This window comes from Ochotona princeps, chromosome 10, assembly GCF_030435755.1.
Source record: "Ochotona princeps isolate mOchPri1 chromosome 10, mOchPri1.hap1, whole genome shotgun sequence".
Lineage (NCBI taxonomy): Eukaryota > Metazoa > Chordata > Mammalia > Lagomorpha > Ochotonidae > Ochotona > Ochotona princeps.
In genome coordinates, this window is record NC_080841.1 from 48,671,641 (window position 1) to 48,690,478 (window position 18,838).

The window sequence follows — 18,838 nt, forward strand, 5'->3', positions numbered from 1 at the left end:
CCCTACTTGTGGCCTGGAAAAGCAGTTGAGGATGGCCCAAAGCTTTATGACCCTGCACCTGTGTGGGAGACTTGGAAAAAGCTCGTGGCTTCCAGCTTTGGGTCAGCTCAGCTCTGGCCATTGTGGCCACTTGGGGAGTGACCCGGCAGATGGAATATCTTTCTCTCTGTATCTGCTTCTCCCTGTAAATCTGCCTTTCCAATAAAAATAAAATAAATCTTTAAAAAAAAAAAAAAAAGCAGAGGGACCACAATATGACAGCATGTTAAGCCACCATTTGGGATGTTCTTATCTTACAACAGAGGGCGTAGTTTGAATCTCAGCTACCCCATGCTTCCAATCCAGGATACTGCACCTGACAGAGAGGAAATGATTGCCCAGGTACTTGGATTTCTACCACGTGTAAGATCCAGATTGAGATTCTGGCTCCTGGCTTTAACCTGGTTTAACTACAGTTGTTGTGGGCCTGCGAGGAATGAACTAGAGTATGGAAGATCAGATCTCTGTCTCTTTCTCTCTGTTACTTTGCTTTTCAAGTAAGTGAATAAATCTTTAAAAACATGATTTTTTGGGCCGGGCATGATGGCCTAGTGGCTCAAGTCCTCGCCTTGCATGTGCCAGAATCACATATGGGTGCCAGTTCTAATCCCAGCAGCCCTGTTTCCCATCCAGCTCCCTGCCTGTGGCCTGGGAAAGCAGTCCAGGATGGCCCAAAGCCTGCACTCGGGTGGGAGACCCGGAAGAAGCTCTGGGCTCCTGGCTTCGGATTGGCTCGGCTCCTCCCATTGAGGCTGCTTGGGGAGTGAATCATCAGACAGAAGATCTTCCTCTCTGTCTCTCCTCCTCTCCGTGTATCTGCCTTTCCAATAAAAATAAATAAATCTTTAAAAAAAAAAATAAAACATGGCTTATCAATATAAGAAAAATTAAATAATGGACATAACATAAACATAGCAGTAATACAGTCTTGAAAATATTTTTAACCATAAAAATTCAAGACCTATATCAAACAATTTTGGGCCTGGTGTTATAGCATAGCGGCTAAAGTCCCCGCTGTGAATGTGCCGAAATCCCATATGGGCGCTGGTTCTAATCCCGGCATCCCTGATTCCCATCCAGCTCCCTGATTGTGGCCTGGAAAAGCAGTTGAGGATGGTCCAAAGCCTTGGGACCCTACACCAGTGTGGGAGATGTGGAGGAATCTCCTGGCTGCTGGCTTCAGATCAGCGCAGCACCGCCTGCTGCGGTCACTTGGAGTGAATAATGGGACGAAAGATCTTCCTCTCTGTCTCTCCTCCTCTCTATACATGTGACTTTGCAATAAAAGTAAATAAATCTTAAAAAAAAAAAAATTGGGGGGCCCGGCGGCGTGGCCTAGCGGCTAGGGTCCTCGCCTTGAAAGCCCCGGGATCCCATATGGGCGCCAGTTCTAATCCCGGCAGCTCCACTTCCCATCCAGCTCCCTGCTTGTGGCCTGGGAAGGCAGTCGAGGACGGCCCAATGCTTTGGGACCCTGCACCCGCGTGGGAGACCTGGAGGAGGTTCCAGGTTCCCTGCTTCAGATCGGCGCACACCGGCCCGTTGCGGCTCACTTGGGGAGTGAATCATTGGAAGGAAGATCTTCCTCTCTGTCTCTCCTCCTCTGTGTATATCTGGCTGTAATAAAATGAATAAATCTTTAAAAAAAAAAAATCCTTTAATAAAAAAAAAAAATTTTAACATAGTACTTAAAATTTCAATCTTTGTTAAATATTTTATTAAAATGTTGAAAATGTTGGGTATATATAAATCTATATTGATACATTTTAAATGATAAATAAAAACAACAAAAATTTTAAGTAAGGTACTTTGAACTCATTAGGGTAAAAAATAAATATATTTCTATGTTTAGAAAAAGGTTCTAAAAAGGAAAGGATTCCAGATAGTAATGCATATTATAATGAAATAATAATAAAAAAGAGTCTGATACACCATCCAAACAGATAAAAAGAATAATTAACTGAAGGTCTAGAAATAGACATAAAAATTATATGGGAACTTCAGAAAGTTCATGGAAAGCTTATTGCGTGAAATGTTTTTAAATCTATGCAGTTTTTTCATAATACGCATTCTATATGAACTTTTGGAAGACTCCTTGTATATGAGAAGTCAGGTTACGAGAAATGGCCGCTTCAAAGCTGTGTGGAAAAATGAATTGTGAGGCAGCAAACTAGAGAGTACTAGGAATCATCTCAGGAAAAATATTACTAGACCTCAATGTCATTTTTTACATCAAAATGTATTTCAGCTGAACCAAAGGTTGGAAAGCAAAAAAGGAAAAAAAGAAAGAAAGAATAAAGATACTATAATATGGAAAAGTGTAAAAATTAACTTAGGAAGAACTGTTTGGAGCCTGACATAAAACCCAAAACCTCAAAAGATTGGTAATATCATTACTTAAAATTTTAGATTTCTAATCAACTCAGGAAAGCAACCTCTGAAACACATGAATAAACACTGGGCTAATTTGCATATAACATAATCCAGGAATAATTTCTTAAAGGATTTTAAATATTTTGTAGGAAAATAAGAAAACAGGTGAAAGATTCATACTGTATTCATAGAAAATACAGTCTAAGCATAGAGAAATGTTTGAATTTGTGCCCAATATAGAAGAAATGCAAATTAAAACCACAACAAGAAAACCACAATAAGATTCTTCTTATTTCGCCTGAGAGGTTGGAAGAGAGCAAAGCCCTGATGAAAAGCAAGCTTCAGGAGAGTGTGCAGCAAAGGCAATGTGTTAGTGGGCATGCAAACAGGGACCATCCCTCTGAAGACAAGCTTGGCGTCTGCACACATTACAATGGACATACGGTTTGGCCTGCTGATTCCTCTTCTAGATTTCTGTTCCTACAGCCTATTCGCACAAAAGAAATACAAATACACTGAAAAGCGTTGCCTTATTGTTCCTTTTTGAAAGTGAATGAAAATACCCTACATTATCTTCCAAAGGAAAATAAGACAAATCATCCCATGGAACACTTTGTTAAAAAGAATAAGGCCCACCTCACTGAGATCTAACCGTTCTGCAACAAAGTGCACAGCATGGATTCTAAGTGTTGTTGCTGGCTGTGGTTGACTTAGAACAAGGTGTGGAACGTTTGCATGACATGTTGTAATTTCAGTAATAACAATAAAAAAAGAAGGAAACTTTCATTTAACAATTACCTCCAGATAGTCAAACTCCAAGGCCTGGGTGAGAATCAGAACAGTGTGCAGCTCAATGAAAACATTTTTGTTGTGCTTGTACTTGTCAGTTAACTAAAACTAAATTTAATGAATTATGAGCTAAATTTAATGAAATATTTTGTGCTATTACTACATGTTCCATCTTTATAGTAAATCAAAAATAAGCAGAAAATGTATTCATTTTAAGGTTCCTTTAAATGTAACTTGGCACATTTGGATAGCCATTTTGAACACTTTAACCTGTATGCAAACACAAATCATTCATACATTTATTTCAATCGATGTAAAAATAAATTCTTTTTATAGTATGGCTATGATAGTGGTTATGACGTAGCTGTCCTACATAAGAAAGGGCATCCGAAGTCAAGTCCCAAGCTGGCATATGTACCTTTGTAATTATAATAGTGCCTTGCTTTTTATGTATGTGGGCTATCCTTTGAACCTGATCATGGTTTTTTTTTTCCATTTCTAAATATAAGTAGCTATCTGTGTTTAAAGCATGGCTTTCAGCTGTCCTTTTGTGTCCTCTTGGAAAGAGAACTGCAGTCTTGCTGGTTGGTCTGGCCTTGCTCCCTCCTGCCTCCCTCCTGCCTGCCTCCCATGTCTTCTCCCTCCTTCGCTTCCTTCCTTCTTTCCTCCCTCCTTCCCTTTGTGGATTTGTTTGCATTTGTGCATTAAATATAAACCCAAGAATGTTGAGGGGAAATGAGAGGAATTGCTTTTCAAAGAATGTTTTTTGGGAGGCCTGCATGGTGGCGCAGTATGCTAATCCTCCACCCCATGGAGGATGCCATCCTGGCATCTTATAGGGGTGCTAGTTCATGTCCTGGCTGCTCTACTTCAGATCTTGGGGAGTGAATCATCGGACAGAAGATCTTCCTCTCTGTCTCTCCTCCTCTCTGTATATCTGACTTTGTAATAAAAATAAATAAATCTTTAAAAAAACAATAGATTCTTCTCAGTTTGAAACTGTTTTCCACTTGGTATCTATACAGAAGTCGTACAGAATATGTGGGTGGGGAAACAGGGATAGGTTAGCTTCACCCTTGGGCCTTCAAAACCAAAAGAGAAAAGGGAGAAAAGCACCATTTCTGTTTCTGGTTACTATGGTTACTAGTTCCTCATTACTCATGCTTACTGGGATTTTTGGAACACAAACTGGATGACCTTTTTATTTTAATTTTTTTTCTTCTGTTTTTTATTTTTCATTTTTAAACTGCTTTATCTGTATTTTGTGTTTCATTTTTTTCCACTGAAAGAACTCTGAACCCTTCTCACTTAACATGTTCTCTTTAAAGAGGCCTTTTCTTTTTGTCCAAATTCTTCTTTCTATAGAATTTCCAATTACCTAATTCAGATCAAAACTACTTGTTTGTGCTAAGTTTTCCTCCTTTCAGAGAGCAAAAGCTACCTGTTTCTTTCAAACAAGTGTTGTCCCCTAGCGGTACAAATAAAGCATCACACTCTTTGACAACTGGGTCCAAGAAAGCCTTAAAAGCACACTGCTAGCGCAGAAGGAAGCAAAGGAAAACACAATTCATTTTGACAACATATATGCATGGGATAAAATCACAAACTGCAAGGAATAAAATCGATTCCATGATAAATGTAGAAGTTAGAAATGCAAAAAAAATCATGAATGAAGGTTAAAAAAAACACTTCCAATAAATGACACAAAAATAATGAACATGTTTAGTGTTTAGAGTTCTGACAAGGCCAGTACTGTGGCTCAACAGGCTAATCTTCCACTCTGTGGTGCCAGCATCCCCTATAGGTGCCATTCATGTCTGGCTGCTCCACTTCAGATCCAGCTCTCTGCCCTATGGCCTGGGAAAGCAGCAGAGGATGGTTCAAAGCCTTGGGTCCCTGACCCACATGGGGGACCTAGAAGCAGCTTCCAGCTTCAGGTCAGCTCAACTCTAGCCACTGTAGCCTTCTGAAGAGTGAACCAGCAGATGGTTAGTTCTCCTCTCTATAATTCTGCCTTTCAAATAAAAATATATAAATCTCTAAAAAAATTAAAGTTCTGAAAAATTAAAAACTGAAAGACCTAAATAAATTTTCAAAGGTTTTATTACAACACTCACAAAAATCATAACCATTAAAATTAAAAAGGGGATAAAATTTACAGAAGTAAAACAAAGTCCCTAAGAATTAATCTAACCAGAATATGTCATAGCTTTAGAGGGGGAAAATGTCAAGTGCCAAGAAAGAATACGAATGATTAAATAAATGGGCTTAAATAAATTATTAAGTTTAGAAAGATGGACTGGAAATGGAGTAGTTTGGCCTTGAACTGGTACCTATATGGGAAGCTTTCTCATGCCAACCCCCAAATTTTTATAGTTAGAAAAAGCCAAGTTTATTGCTTTAAAAATTCATACAGATACACACACACAAATTGCCAGAAAATATATATATTCTTTTAACAGAACTCTCTGAATAAAACTATTACAGAATATTATTTTTCTTCTCTATGCATTCATGTATTTTCCTAAGGTGGCTATAAAAAAACCCAAGATGTATTCCTATTAGAAACAGAACAAAATATTTTGATATAGGAGGCACAGGGGCATCCTGACTTGCAGTGAATGGCAATCTGAGAGAGAGGAACAGTATATTTGGTCTCAACACTCTGGGTGTGTCTTATAGTTATTGTTCTTTAGGAGGCAGGCTTTACAAAAAGGAAAGGTAGGGGCCCGGCAGCGTGGCCTAGCGGCTAAAGTCCTCGCCTTGAAAGCCCCGGGATCCCATATGGGCGCCGGTTCTAATTCTGGCTGCTCCACTTCCCATCCAGCTCCCTGCTTGTGGCCTGGGAAAGCAGTTGAGGACGGCCCAATGCATTGGGACCCTGCACCCGTGTGGGAGACCCAGAAGAGGTTCCAGGTTCCCGGCATCGGATCGGCGCAGTTCCGGCTTGAGGCTCACTTGGGGAGTGAATCATTGGAAGGAAGATCTTCCTCTCTGTCTCTCCTCCTCTGTGTATATCTGGCTGTAATAAAATGAATAAATCTTAAAAAAAAAAAAAAAGAAAAAAAGGAAAGGTAGGCAGGACTTGCGGTCCGTCAGCATTCCTGCCCTAGACGGTTTATGTAGAGCTGCAATGTGCAAGCGAAACACAAGCCACAAATAGTCCACATTCCCCTCACAGCCCGTCTCAAAGGTCACTCCAATCTGAAGGATTTTTGATGAATAGAGCCGATGTCCTTTTCAAGCTCGAAGGTTCTTTATATAACTATAATTTTCACACAGAATGGGATTTCTAGCTTTAGTAATTTCTAGAAAGCCAGATAGCAGCTCTTCCACAATATCCATTAAAGACATACCTGAATACCCCAAAATTTTTTCAAAAGTCATTCTATCATTTGAAGAGTTATCAAAGGTAATCGTACAGAGATAAAATGGCATAGAGATTAAGATATTTACGCTTGTGTTTTACAAATCCAGAAATCTTTCTGAAGAAATATATTTGCTGAACTGACATGGCCTACTAGGAATTTTGATGTGGAAAACCTCAGTTGATGTTTTAATGGAGACATAGTGGAATGCATTGGGTTTGCTAGGAATAGGATATTTTTGACTCACAATTTTGTGGCTAATGATCTAGTCCCTGGTGGTCAAAAATATCTCAATTTAGACAAAGCAGTTGCAGGTGGTATGATCAGAAAAGAAATATTACGCCTAAAGAACCCTGAAAAGTTGATGGACTCAATCTTCATTCTTGAAAGGCAACTGGGCTTAGCAGATTAGACTTCATTAAAGTAAAATTGAATTGCATGCACCTCACAGATGGAAGTCAGAACAGAAACAGGAAATACACATCCCCTTATAACAATCTGATTCAAACATTATAGAAGCTTACATATTTTATAAAGTCACATTTTTTTATTTATGAAAACTAACCTAGCAGAATAATAGCGACTTACATCCTGATCAAAATGTTTTTGAAAGGTAAGTTAAAAAAAAGTCTGGAAAACAAGCTTGTATTAGTATATGGAAGTGACTCATAATGTAATAGCCAGAAGATTAGAAAAACATTGTTCAAACTTCAGAGAAAGAGACAATCAAACTTCAGAGCTACAAGTTCTTAATTTACAAATTTAGTGGAAGTAAGACAGATGAAACCCAAGGATGTGCTGACTGACCGTGGAGATGGACATCAAGCAAAGGGATTGAGATTTGTGAAGGAAACCAGGTTCCAGTGGATGTCACTGCGGCTCAACTGGCTTATCCTCCTCCTCCAAGTGCCCACATCCTATGTGGGCACCAGTTCACGTCCCAGCTTCTCCACTTCCAATCCAGCTCCCTATGTATGGCCTGGGAAAACAGAAAGCTGAATACCTTCAGACTCTGTACCCGCATGGGAAATTTGGGACAAGTTCCTGGCTCCTAGTTCTTGGCTTCCAGTTTCAGGAGGGGTCAATTCTGGCTATTGCAGCTATTCGGGGAGAGAAACCAAGGGTTGGAAGGTTCTTCTCTGTCTCTCATTATCTCTATAAATCTATCTTCCTGCTAAACAAATCTTAAAAAAAAAAAGGTCCCAATGACATTTAGTTTCTTCATATAAAACTCACTAATTCGCTTTTATGATCACTCACTCCACTGCATGACTAATAAATATTTTCCATGATTCAGGTTCCTTGCGAGGTTTACTGACATCATTGTTTCCCAATGCTCTGATGCTGCAATTTGTTACAGTATAAGGAAGAGTTTGGGGGCCCGGCGCGATAGCCTAGCAGTTAAAGTCCTCACCTTAAATGCGCCGGGATCCCATATGGGTGCCGGTTCTAATCCCAGCAGCCCCGCTTCCCATTCAGCTCCCTGCTTGTGGCCTGGGAAAACAGTCGAAGAAGCCCCAAGCCTTTGGGACCCTGCAACCACATAGGAGACCTGGAGGAAGCTCCTGGCTCCTGGCTTCGTATTGGCTCGGCTTCAGCTATTGTGGCCGCTTCCAGAGTGGGTCAATGGATGGAAGATCTTCCTCTCTGTCTCTTCTCCTCCTCTCTGTATATTTGCCTTTCCAATAAAAAATAAATAAATCTTAAAAAAAAGGGGGGGAGGTTTTCAAAGTGTGGGAAAAAATTCTGCTACCTCCATTCCATACTTGGTCCCACTTCCTGTTAAGGCATATTAAATTATTTTCCTACTGCTAAGTTCCTATTACTGTGTGGCATCCTCCTATTCCCCAGCAAGTTGGTGTTTGGAAATCACTGGTCTTACCTCACCAAGGAGCACCGAGGACTACATCCCTACTGCCAAGGAGACCATGGGGAAATGGAGTGCCTTCGGAGACCAAGAACTCTGAAGTCAACCACCCCCATTTGGATCTACCACATGGGATGGAAGAAGCCCAAATCCTGCCTTGCAGGTTCCAAGGTCATCGGAACAACAACCAGGATCCCTGAGCGGTCCACAGAAACAGAAGGACAGTAAACTTCCTTCGGAACTAGGGAGAGGAGCTTTCTCTGGTCCTTGCCTGCTTCCAATTTTGGGTCCTCACCCCCTCTCGTAATAACCATCAGGAGCGCACAAGAAACCCCTCAAAACAAACAAACAAACAAACAAAACTAGAATAGATAGACAGAGAACAACAAGGAAAGCTTAGAACCAGACAGGAAACGGTCAGCGGGGATGCACTTATACCTCACTGGGTGGGACACAAAGATTAGTTACTCCTAACTGGGGTATGGAAGATTTCTCTGCACACCCCTCCTAAACATGCTCACCTAAACTGCTGACATATATCCTGTTAGAATTATAGAGTTAGACCACCCGAAAAACAGCCAGGTTCAGCGAAATCATGCTTCAATGCTATAAACTGCTAAAGACTAAAATTAAAATAGGCATGAGACAGCTGAATAGCAATCTAAGCCATTTTAAGGTGTATAGAATATGGCTGAATGTAAACCAAAATTGAAATGTCTATGAAGAAGTCACAGGTTGTGGTTGAGAACCTGCATTTTCCTATTAACATATTGGTTAATCAATACCATGTCAATTAATGCCATAATGTTGTAAATGGTTGGAAATATTATGTTGGGACTTTTAATTGATTGGAAGGCTCTACCTTCAGACCAGAGATGGTCGCACCAAGAAACCATTGAACTTACCAAGAGAGTAAGATGCTGGACTATATGCTTGGTAAATACCTCCAATGAAAGAATGTCAACTGAATTTGAACTATGGAAATGCAACAAGGTGGAGCAATCCACCGTGGGGGGAGGATTTGGGGAAGGGCGGGGGGGAATCCCAGTGCATAAAAAAATGTATCACATAATGCAATGTAATTAGTTTTAACAAAAAGAAAATGCAATAAAAATATATGTAAAAAAAAAAAAAAAGGAAATCACTGGTCTATGAGCACCAAAGAAGGACAACACTCATTCTGGTACTGGGTAGCCATTGGCAGCCCTCTGTAACTATTTGGGAATATTCATGAATGCTTATTGCCTGTGACTCTTTCAGCCTTAGTTTCATGAAATGAAGGTGGCAAGATCTGGTGCTCAGAGCTGTAATGGGTCAAAGCCATTACCCCATGACAGTGCTTGTCACGGGTGGTGTTGTAGTAACACAGGCTTTCCTCACTTTCGGTCCTCCTTCTGATAAAGTGCTCCACTGGCTGGTGTGAATTTACCTTTGGCCACCCTTGGGCTTCGGGATTGCCCCTTCCCCCAACACTGCTTCCTGGAATGGACAAGTTTCAAGGATGATCGGCTGTAGACAGTGAACACCTGCCTGGGTTTTCTGCTGCAACAACTGGGAAAAGGCTCTCTGGTTCCACTGGGGCAATTCCAGGACTCAGACCGTTACCAAAATTTTCCAAATCAGTTTGGTTTTTAAGAATTTATTTACTTACTTGAAAGTCATAAGGACAGAATGAAAGAGAAGCAGAGGAACAGAGAGATGTGCTCCATCCACTGGTTCATCCCCTAGCTCCTTGGGTCATCTGCTGCCTGCTGTAAGGGGCCTCAGCAGGAAGTCAGACCAGAAGTGAAGCAGCTGCACTTAAAACTGTACTCCCAAAGGTGGCTTAGCCCTCTTACCACAATACAGGATTTAAATACTATTAGCTTTGAGTTGCTGGGGTGCACACATAAATAACCCACCAGGAAATATCCTATTTTAAGAGTTTCCTGACTATCAATAATTATGACAAAAATTACACAGCATGAAGATCAAAGAAATTTAAGAAGGAATTCTCAGTTGCATCTTGATTTCAGACATAGAAAAAAGGAGAGAAGAAATGGACATTTTAGAACTGATGGACTATGATAAGACAACAACAGAAAGCGAGATGAAGAGGTAGAACAGGTATTAACAATCCTATTTGATTCTTCAGATTTATTTTATTCCTAAATCCTTGAGCTAGTCATGAACTTTTTGAGTCAAAGTGAATGCTGTTTGTTAGGGCTGCTGTTACAAAGCACTTATGAGCCACACTGTTGGTTGGAAGTCCAAGGTGACGACACAGACAGGGTTGCCACCTTCCGGGATCTGTGAGCCAAGGGTCTGTTCAAGGCCCTCTCCTTGGCTATAGACAGCCATCTTCTACCTGGGCATCTTCCTTCTGTTGTGGCAAAGTCCAAATTTCTCCTTCTTTTAAGGACATCAGTTTTATTGGTTTAGGGCTCCTCTGTGAAATACCTCATTTTAAGTTGATTATTTCTAAAGACTCTCTCTTCAAAAAGGGTCAGATTCAGGGATCCTAGGATGTGGGACTCACAAATAATTTAGGGGCAGAGGACACATTCAACCCGATAGAGATAGAGTGAACACCCTCTTTACAAGGGCCAATTTTAGCTAGATTTCTGTCATTTACGGCCATGATGACTTCCACTCAGAAGATAACTACTGGTCAGCAGAATTCAATTCACTTCCCTTAGGTAACTGAAAGTTGTCTTAAATCCCAGCTAGATTTTTTTTCAGAAATGGAAGATAACATGAGTGGATGCAATATGAATTTAATCACTTCAGTTCTTTCTGGGTCATTCTTGAGAGACTAGATGTTCACAAAGACCATAAGCTCTAATTCTGCATCTTCAATTAACAATGAAGTTGATCGAATCAACTACACAAGGAATAGTACTTTCATTTTAAAGGAAAGTGGAATGACATTGTGAAAAGGACATTAATAAAGGACTCTACCTGTTACATTTGCTCCAACATACTGGTTTGAATGGTGTTGAAGGCTTCATCTTGATCCTTGAGAACAAAGAGTAAACATACTCTCACTAGTCACTGTAAAGAACAAATGAAAAAATGTATGTGAAAGCTCTTGGCAAACTATAAACCACTGCATACAATTAAGTCTGGTGGTCTTTTTTCACTTAACTGATTCTGAGTGTCACAGACTCGCACCACACAGCTTATGTATATCTCCTGTAATTTCCAGTCTTATGATAAGATTTTATGCATCTACTGAAACAGTTCAGTTAAGTCTATTACTAATCTATCTCAGTTTTCATTTAAGGGAATTGAAAAACAACGCAATAAACAACTATTTTCTAAAGTCAGCAACTGGAGGAGGCTGTTTGGTGCAGTGGTTAAATTCCTACTTGGGAGGTCAGCATTCTGTATTGCAGTGTTGGCTTGAGATTTGGCTACCTTACTTCTGACTCACTGTTATAAAGATTTATTTTTATTAGGCAGTCAGATATACAAAGAGGAGGAGAGAGAGAGAGAGGAAGATCTTCTGTCTGATGATTCACTCCCAAGCCGCCGCAGTGGCTGAAGCTGAGCCAATCCAAAACCAGGAGTCCAGAGCCTCTTCTGGGTCTCCTAGGTGGGTACAGGGTCCCGAGGCTTTGAGCCATCCTGGACTGCTTTCCCAGTCCATAAGCAGGGAGCTGGAAGGGAAGTGGGGCTGCGTGATTAGCACCAGTGTCCATATGGGATCCTGCATGTGCAAGGCAAGGACTTTAGCTGCCAGGCTATCTTCCGGGCCCCTGACTCAACTTCTTACTTACATATATCCTGCAAGGTAGTTATTGATGGCTCGGGCATTTGCAGCTCTACTGCCTATATAGAAACACAGATTGAATAGTCAGCTCCTGGCTTTGGTCTAGGCAAGGCTGATTGATTGTATGTAGCAAGCATTTGGGGAGTGAATGAGCATAAAAAATCCCCCACCTCTCAAATCTTTGATGTAATTTAACATTTTAAATTTAAGAATAAAAACTAAAAAAGCCAGCAAATTAAAAGTTGATAATTATATAACAGCCCAGATTTGAGTCCAAGTAATGTAGGTCCAGAGCTTGAACTCTTAACCAAAAGAGATAGTACATAAAGGACAATGGAAGATGTTTTTAAATAAATCCAAAGGAACTTCCAAAGGGTCATGCAAAAAAAACAAAGTATAAGTTTATTTTGTTGCAAGAATGTTTTAAAATACAAGCATCATTATAATATATATTCCATGTGTATTATGAAATAATTTTTTCAATAAATATTTTTACCAAATATTTTACTTTTAATTAAGTGCCCTTGTAAATACAGATACAGAGAAGAACAGTGGAAAAACTGGCTATATATATCTGGTAAAAATACATATTCAGTTTAAAACTGTGAGATAAAAGCATGCATTTATCCTGTTTCTGAAAATAGAACTGCTGGCTGAGTAAGTCCCCTGGAGGCTGAAAGACCAATAAGTGCCCAAAATTGATGACTTTCATCCTGGGAACGGCTGCAGCATATTGAAGCCAGCCTTTATCGCCCAAGGTCCTCTCCTTCTCTGCTTTCCCCATGGGACTCTGGAGGGCCGGCTCCATCTCACACTTCCCCTCCCTAAGCATTCTTGCTGGTTGTTGCCCTTACTCCAAGGTTGTTTCCCTTATATCCAGGATCGATGTCCACTGCATCATTCAGGTTCTGTTTCACTGAATCTTCAAGAGATTCCTGTCTACTGGCTATCTGTTCAACGAAAGTCCTCCAAACTTCCCCATTTTAGGCTCATGACCAAGTCCCAAGCTCACCAAAAAAGAAGGCAGCATTCTCAGAACGTTTTGCAATTTTAATTTGTTTTTCAAAAACCAAACGAACCAGAACATTAAAGCATGATGTGTGAAACACTGGGCATTGTTAGAGATGAAGTTGTTACCCCAACAGTAGGCAAAGATGTTTCCTCAGTCCTAGTTCAGGGCTCAGGAGGTACAATTATTAAAGCTCTCTGATAAATACAAATGGACAGTGTGGCTGTGAACGCAGAGGATCTGCCTTCCTCACTAGCCGTGAGCTCACTAAGAGCTAACTCTGATTGTCTGGAAAAGGTAGCTGGGGACCAGAAATTCTAGCTGGGATTGTGCCTAGTGCTTCCTTCATTCCTCAGCCCCATTACACCTGCTACCATCCGGAACTGAAACTTTCCTCTCTGCATCTTCACTGTTCACTAGGCAAGTGCCAGGCCCTCTGAAGGTCAAAGAATAAAGGCATTTGGAGTCATATGGATTCCAAATTAATCAAATTTGAGTTAATTTTAAAAATGAAGCTAAAAGCATTAAGGAAGGATCAAATAAATTGATAACTGAATGTTATGGGACCAGTGTAGTGACATAGCACGCCAATCCTACACCTGTGGTGCTGGTATCTCATAATGGTGTCAATTTGTGTTTTGCCAGCTTCTCTTCTGATCCAGCTCCTATACTTATGGCCTGGGAAGGCAGCAACGATCATCCAAGTGCTTGGGCCCCTAGACCCACGTGGGAAACCTGGAAGAAGCTCCTGGATCCTGGCTCCCAGTTTTGGACCAGTCCAGCTCTAGCTGTTTCAGCCATTTGGCGGATGAACCAGTAGGTGGAAGAGGTCTCTTGATCTCTCCCTGTCAGTCTCAATAATTCAATAATATTTCTGACTTTCAAGTAAAATAAACAAATATTTAAAAGAAAGAAAATCTAGGAGCCAGTGTGATAGCCTACTGGTTAAAGTTCTTGCCTTGCATGCCCGGGATCCCACATAGGCATCGGTTCTAATCCTGGCTGCACCACTTCCCATCCAGCTCCCTGCCTGTGGCCTGGAAAAGCAGTCGAGGATGGTCCAAGGCCTTGGGACCCTGCACCCAAGTGGGAGACCCAGAAGAAGTTTCTGGCTCCTGACTCAGCTCTGGTCATTGCAGCCACATGGGGAGTTTGCCAGCAATGGAAGAATTTCTGTCTCCTTCTGTAAATCTGACTTTCCAATAAAAATAAATACATCTTTAAAACAAAAAAAGAGAGAGAGAAAATGCAGTATCTCTGGTTCTTCAAGAATAAAGTACCTAGAAGAAGATTTCAAAAATTTGTGGAAAATAGTTTTAAAAGTTGATTTGGATACAAAATATTATTAAATCCTTGCACAATTTCTTCATAATATTAACTTTCCACATAGTTTTTAACGTGCCCTCCTTTAATGGCCATTCAAAGGTAATGATTGAAAGCACAAAATCTGGACCCAATATACTTGGGTTCAGTTCCCACTGTACTTCAATTTTCTTCTGTAAAATGAGGATATTAGGGGTCAGTTCCATGGCATAGCAAGGTAAGCTTCTCCCTGCGGTGCTGGCATACCATATAGATACTGGCTCATGTTCCAGCTGGTCTACTTCCAATCCAGCTCCCTGTTTATGATCTGGGAAAGCAGTAGAAGATGGCTCAAGTCCTTGGTACCTACGCCCATGTGGGAGACCCAGAAGACATTCCTGACTCTCAGCTCTGGATCAGCTCAGCTCTAGCTGTTGCAGCCATTTGGGGAATGAACGAGTGGATAGAAGATTCTCTTTGTCTTCTCCCTCTCTCTCTCTCCCTCTTTCCCTATAACCTTGCCTTTTAAATGAGAAATCTTTAGAACAAATGAGAATATTAAATGTGCCAACTTCATAGTATTTTTAAGAGTCCAACGTAAGTGAAGTACATAAAACACATTTCACAAAGCTGAAACAAGCTACGTGTTCCTAAATGCTACAGCGCAGGGCTCTAATAGAAAATGACTGTTTCTACAGACAAAGAAGTAATGCTGACACTAAGATTTCAGCATCCTAAAAGCTTTGTCAAATATCATTGTCAGTTTCTCTAGAAGTATATTTTAAAGCCAGTTAAGTTTTTAGAAGTACCACTTTGTGCAAATTCAGGAAAGTTATTTTTTTTTTGGCAAAGGAAAATAAAAGAGGACATTTAAAGCCATTCTTCTAACTCAGTCTTGAATGAGAACCTCTATTCATCATTCTTTCTGTATCCTACATCCTACATTGTTCAAATGATACGCATGCTGATAACTTATGAGTTGCTTATTGCTACTCTAAAACAGACTTCCAAATAACTATATCAGTCAAATGTGTAAGTTCTAAAACTATTTCAGAGGCACACTATGAACAAATTTCAGTATTCATTTAGTTATTCACCCCATGATTCCTGGCAGCCTGCTTTGTGTCAGGGAACATTACAGATAATATACAACGATCTCTGGCCTTAGATAGAGGCCACAGAAAATGGGTGACTAAGATATATAATATGTCAAATAATGGCGAGTCCCAAGAAGAACAATGAATCAGGAAAAATGAGAACCGAGTCCTCAGGTAAAAACAGGAACTGCAATTTAAGGCAGCACAGTTATGAACAAGTGTTTGGTGCAGAGGCTTAAATTGCCTATACCTTGGGGCTGGCATTGTGGTAAAGCAGGTTAAATTGACCCCGGCATCCCATATGGGGACTCAGTTTCTGTCCTGGCTGCTCCATTTCTGACCCAGGTCCTTACTAACATGCCTGAGAAAGTAGCAGAAGACTGTCCAAGTGGATGGGCTCCTGGCTCCTGACTTCAGCCTGGCCCAGTCTCAGCCATTTCTGTAAGTCTGCCTTTCAATTCCATAAATACATCTCTTTTTAAAAAGTTAAATCTGCCTTTTTCAAATCCCTAGGTAAGTCTTAAAAAAGAAAGGTTGCCTGCATGCCACATTATAGTGCCTGGTTCAAGTCTTGTCTACTCTGCTTTCATTTCAGCTTCCTGCCAATGTACATTATGGGAGGCAGCAGATGAGAGATCAAGACTTGAGTCCCTGCCACCCTTACTGAAGTCCCAGATGGAGTTCCAGTCAGCTTGGACTGGAGTCAGCCTGATGCAACCTTGACTATTGTAGGCAATGGTGGAGTCAATCAGCAAATGGAAGATCTCTCTCTCAATCTTTCTCTTTATGTCTGTCTCCCAAACAAAATGAAAATAAATAAAGTATCATTGGCAGAGAAAATGTAAGGAAAAAAGAGTACAGACCTGAGAGAACAAAGGGCCGAGCTAAGTGGATATCTGGTGGAAGAACATGCTGGGAGAAAGGAACAACAAATGCAAAGACTTGGAGATGGTAGCAGCCTGGAATGTTCAAGAAATACTGGGGGGCCCAGCACGATAGCCTACTAGCTAAAGTGCTCACTTTGTATCTGCCAGGACCCCATATTGGCACTGGTTCATGTCCTGGCCGCCCAGCTTCCCATCCACTTGCATGTGGCCTGGGATGGCAGTTGAGGATGGCCCAAAGCCATGGGACCCTGTACCCACATGGGAGACCCAGAAGAAGCTCCTGGCTCCTGGCTTCGGATCGGCATAGCACTGGCCATTGCGCTAACTTGGGGAGTGAATCATCGGATGGAAGATCTTCCTCTCAGTCTCTCCTCCTCTCTGTATATCTGCCTTTCCAATAAAAAGCTTTTAAAAAAAACACACACACATAACAGGGATGCTAACATGACCACTAATATTGAGCAGGTAAGTTACTTTTTTGGTAAATAAAATAAAATAAGTCATTTAAAACCATTTTTTTCTAAATCAGTCTTGAATGAGAACCTCTCTATGTGTTAGAATCACATGTACATGAAGCCACAAGGCTGTTTGTAGAAGCACTATAAAAAAGAGCTAAAATCCAGAAACTCCTCAGATATCAACAGTAAAATGAATAATCTATGTTTTCAAAATGAAATTCTACATAGAAATGAAAAAAATCTCTAAGTTCTTTCGATGATGTAAATAAATCTCACAAATAAAACACTGAGTGTGGCCAGAATGGAGACCTTTTTGATATGGCGGTTCTCTTTAAGATACCTATATGTGGCATATTCTTAGAAGGACACAGATATTACAGCAGTTACTACAACAGGGTCATCCAATGAACAAAAGGCTCACTTCTCTACAGACAAATGTCAGCCATATTTGCATCCTCTTTAACCAGCCAGAGTTGAGATCCCTGCTTCCGCTGGTGGAGTCGGCTTCAAGCTGGCTCACAGTGCAATCTGCCTCAGCGGTGGGAAGAGGAAGGGCCAAGAAATGCTGTGGTTTGAATACTGGTCTCTCCTGAACTCAGAAAGTCAGCCCTCAAAGTCTTATGATAGTGGCACTAAAGAAAGTGGAAATGCAATCCAATTACGCCATTTAACGGCTGGGACCTTCAGAAAGGGATGTCATTAATTTGGCTGTTCAGACTTGCATATGCCTCCTGGTTCTTGCCAATGTGATGCTCAATGTCCCCTCAGGACAAGAACACCATTACCAGAAACCGAACCTCTTGGACCCTGAACCCTCAGGTCCATCGCCCAGTACAAATTTTTTCCCCTGTAAAACCTGCCTCAAGGAGTTCATCGCAGTGCTGAAAAACTGAGGAATACAACTTTCTCATCCCGTCATCTCCCACTGAAAACCAGAATCAGAAATCAGGCAGCCAAATCTCTCCAAGCACAACCCCCCAAACTGATTCTTCCATCCTCTAGTTTATTCTCGAAATGGCCAAGGCGGGAACTGAGCCAATCCAATGCCAGGAACCTCTTAGGTCTCCCACACAAGTGCTGGGTCTCAAAGCTTTGGGCCATCCTCCATTGTTTTCCCAGGCCACAAGCAGGGAGCGAGACAGGTAGTGGGGCAGCTGGGACACAAACCAGCGTCCACAATGGATTCCGGCACTGGCAAAGTGAGGACTGCCCATAGGTCCCTCTGAAAAGCTCTTCGGGAGATCAGACTTTTGGTCTAGGAGTGTTCTGTGGGTGGCCGGGTTCCATACCTGGTTCCCTTTCTGAATCCGGCTTTTCAGGCAGTGCAGATTCCAGAAGGCTCTAGTGATGCTCAGTGGCGAGGACCCTGTTCCCACGTGGCAAACATGACTCGCTCTATACAATGACCCCGGCCACTGTGGCCATTTACAGAGTGAAACAGCGGGTGGGAGAGCTCCGACACTCGGCTTCCTCCAGAAAAATACACCAAGAGTGGTTGGTTTTGAAGGTAAAACTTTCCTGAATCACGTCAAAGATAATGCTAGAAAGTAAAGTGGCCACGGCAGGAACGAGTCCAGCACCAATTTGTCCAGAATTGATTGGGCTAAAAGATCAAGCGTGTGTGTGAGCTTGACCACGGGGAACTCATTCCAAAGCAGCTCCCTTTCCACATAAACGCGAGGAGGCGCTCCTTCATTTTCAGACCTAAAGCGGCTGTGAGGAGAGAACTACATCTCCCAGCAGCCTCAGCAAAAACGCTCCACTTCCGGGGTGCCTCCCCCAGGGGCACCCGCAGTACCCGCTTATCCCGCACCTAGAAGAGGCTGCACGGATTTTCAAGCGAGTTGCCGCGGCCACAGACGTTCCTTTAGGGCCTCGTGGAGTCCACCATGTCC